The sequence below is a fragment of the Amaranthus tricolor genome, chromosome 2 (assembly GCF_026212465.1).
Source record: "Amaranthus tricolor cultivar Red isolate AtriRed21 chromosome 2, ASM2621246v1, whole genome shotgun sequence".
Lineage (NCBI taxonomy): Eukaryota > Viridiplantae > Streptophyta > Magnoliopsida > Caryophyllales > Amaranthaceae > Amaranthus > Amaranthus tricolor.
In genome coordinates, this window is record NC_080048.1 from 10,860,847 (window position 1) to 10,864,946 (window position 4,100).

Below are 4,100 nucleotides of genomic sequence, written 5' to 3' on the forward strand. Positions count from 1 at the left end.
GCGAAGGAAGATGTTGCTCTCGCAAACAAATTCGACAATTAAACAATAAAACAAGCTATCGCGATTAAAGCTTAATTGTTCAAAGAAGGAAATCGTTCACTCAAACTCGCAACTCTCGCTTATAGAATTGAGCGAATAAAACTTGCAAATTGGCCAAACATGCAATCAATCTAGAACCCATCAATTGAATCACCTAAACAAACCAAATTTAAATCCTAAAATCAAACAAGAATCATGACCTTTTGCATAGTTTCACCAAACCCTAGAAATAAAACTACTCACTAAGCATATTGAAACTAACAAGAGATTCAACAATGAAATTCATGTAGAAATTCAAATTTAAATTTAATAGAGAAACAAGCATTCAAAGATAACAATAATAACCAAGAACAAGAAATTAGGATTGAAATCAATACCTCCAATATAATTAAAATTACAATGTCGAAGCGTTGATTAACAATCCCTCAAAGCAAGTAATATGATAAATCTCTTTCACTACCAAACCCTCAAAATAGAGAAAAAAAACTTAACCCCCTGGAAATTCTCCTCAAAAGCTATTTATATCCTCCTCCAAAGAGATCGAAGGATACGGAAGTTACTAAAAAAAAATAACTGCTTGACCCGGCCGGGTATGTGGAAACCCGGGCGGGTGCGAAGCATAACTAAATCTCAAAGGTCAAAAATTTTCTAAGTCCAGGAGTAAACCCGGCCGGGTATGTGGAAACCCGCCCGGGTACGCAGCTGAGCATTTTAATCTTCAATAGAGGCCTGGCCGGGTATGTGGGAACCCACCCGGGTATGAGAGGCTCACCCGGCCGGGTATGTGGAAACCCGGCCGGGTGCCTGTGGCAACTTTTTCTTCCGAATAACATCTTCAAATTCTTCTAAGTATCAAGTGCAAACCCGGTCGGGTATGTGGAAACCCGGCCGGGTATGAGAGGCTCACCCGGCCGGGTATGAGGAAACCCACCCGGGTATGAGACCTGGTCAGCACAAAAATGACCTTTGAGTAGCTTATGACCTTCCAACTTGCAAATCTCGCTCCAAGAGTCGATTCCTAGCATAATTAGAGCTTTGTACCTACAAAATAGATAAGAAACAAACACTCCAACCAAGCATAAAAACCAATAGAAAATTGAGCAAAATACGCGAGAAATGCTATGAAAATACAATGGGGGCATGGTAGAAAATAATATATAAAATACACACATCAGTCCAATATTCTTATCATCCTTAAAAGTTACTCTCTTTGACCCCAACACAACATCTGTTGAAATACACGCGTCGAATGCAACAAGAGGGGGGGTCTAGCTTTACTTCGTTTTCTTCTAATTTGCGGAATTTTAACAATCAAAATAAATCTTAAACTTAAAAAGCAAAAGATAAAAAGGAGACAAAGATTTTACGTGGAAACCTTCTTGGCCTAATAAGAAGGAAAACCACGACCCCCCGAGATTTCAAAATTCTCACTATGTTTTAGGCAATCAAATACAATTACATAAAACAGTTTGGTTCACTTGAAGCTTTTCTACTCTAGGCCTAATTCTCTTTCTCTACTTTCTCCTTCTCTTTCTCTTCTCACGTTTCACTTCTCTATTCCCTTAGACTTCTCATGAGTCTAATTACAACAAATCACTCAATAACCCTTACAAGGCCAATTCTCAAGAGATTAAAAATTAAGATAATTACTTAAGAAAAATATAATAAATTAATTGGCATTTAAAAACAGAAAATATTTTTCTTAAATGATCTCCCTTTAATGGACACTCTTGGATCGATATCGGTTTGAGCAAAGTTCCTCCTATTTATAGTGGGAACAGACAGCAGTTACCTTAGACACACCTCCCACTATCATCCACGTTCTCAAAACAAAAGGATAGTGGAATTGCCAAAAAAATAAATGACCGGCTGTCATTTGCTCAGAGAGAAAATCAGTTTCCTTAAGCTAAAAATAGCATAGGAGTTAAAAACACAAGATCCTAAAAAATAGGAGATCTTAATCTTAAGAAGAAAAAGTCTTAGGCTATTTTTAGATAACCTAAAAATGGTTTAGCCAATTAACTTACTAATTAATTTAAGCAACTAATTTAAGATTTAACCGTTTACATCAACTAAAACCAGAATAATAAAATAACTCCAATTTTCCAGTCGATGTTTTTCTCCAGAACTGCTACGTAGGAACAGCATACTATCTCCAGCTTCAACTTCTGTTAGATTATTCATTTTAGGAACAGTAGACCGTCTGTCAACCTTTAACTTCCTAAGCACTTATCTAACTTCTTGAATATTTTAAGACACGTACAACTTCCACGAACCAAGTCATAGGCTTCATCAACGATTTCAACAAAATCGGATATATACCTACAAAACAATCTCTAAAATATGTTTGTTTACTTTAAAAGTGAAGTCATCATCAAAACCTTAAGAGCAAACAAATTCCCCCTTGTTGATGATGACAAACTTTATAAACAAACTTAAGTAAACTAGAGTAAAACAAATGTTGAAGAGCATGTTAGAGATTAAAACAACTCTTCTTAACTTAGTAAATATAATTTACCAAGCATATCATGAACCAACTTACTCTATAAAAACATAATATCAAATATGTTTTAAAAATTTCAAAAATAATTAAACTAAAACAAACTAATATAAAATAGACTGACACAAAAATTATTAAGTATTTTCAAGAGAAACAGAGAAACAACTTTAAAACAATTAATCAAAACAATTAATCAAAATATCCATAAGAACTTAATATCAACACAGATGATCAGATTCTAAGCTATCATAAACACAGCACATTAACTTCCATAAAAAGCAATATAAATTAATCAAGATATGTACTGTATATTCACAGCTCCTCTTAAGTTTGTGCATAATCTTCCCCCTTTTGGCATCAATCAAAAAGAAATTGGGGTTATCAAACCTTAGCACAAACCATATAGATTTGTCAGTGATGAAAGCAAGAAACAATACTAAAAGTAAGCAACATAAAAAGCAATTAAATCTGCATAGTGTTAGTCCTCACAGACCAGAAAATAAAAACAAAAGAAAGAAATGTAGCAGTTGTTCAAATACAAACTTGTACCCCAGATGGTACAAAGAAAAGTGAAATTGTTTGATTAGTGTTACAGCCAACAAATCATTTAAAAAACATGGGAAGAGGAATTAGGGAGCAGTCTCTTCTTCATCGATGAACTCAGTCTGTACTAGGGGTGTCAAACAGGTCGGGTTGGGTCATTTTCAGGTTCGGGTCATATATAAATGAGTCAATAGACCCTCGACCTGAACCCGACCCATTTAATTAAATGGGTCAAAAATTGAAACCCCGACCTGATCTGTGGCAGGTCGGGTCAACCTGCTAATGACCCATTTAACCTGCTTTTTTTTCAGGTCATTAAACTCATATATTTCAAGTCATTTGACCCATTTGACCCAAATATTCTATTCACATTTTTACTCAAATCACTCATTGTGCAATGATATCTTCATGGATCATCACTTAACCCAATTTCAGATTCATCATCAATTTAACAACATCAATTGACATGATTACTCCCAAGAACAACAAAATGGAAATACAAAAGCAAACTCCAAAGGAAAATACACAAAGAACTCAATATACATAGCAGTAACAGGATTTGGTGGAATAGAACACAAACAAAATCGAAAAAATCGAGCATTAAGAACAATGAAAATAGCAGTATCAGGACTAACAGCAATGAACATTAAAATCAGAAAAAATCGAACAAAAAAAAATCAGAAAAATCGGACAATAAAAATAAAAGAATGAGAACAGAGAAGAGGAAGGCCTGAAGGTCGAAGACTCGAAGCACTCGAAGACGAAGTGGAAGGCGCACATAGAAGAGGAATGAGGAAGGCGCACAGAGAACTGAGAGAAGAGGAATGAGGAAGGCGCACAGAGAACTGAGAGACGAGGAATGAGGAAGGCGCACACTCGCACAGAGAACTGAGAGAAGAGGAATGAGGAAGGCGCTGTGCACAGAGAAAACTGAAGAGGAATGAATGAGGAACTGAGGAAGGCGAAACCACGAAATAATTTTAGGGTTTATGATTTTGAATGGAACAGAGCGAAGAGG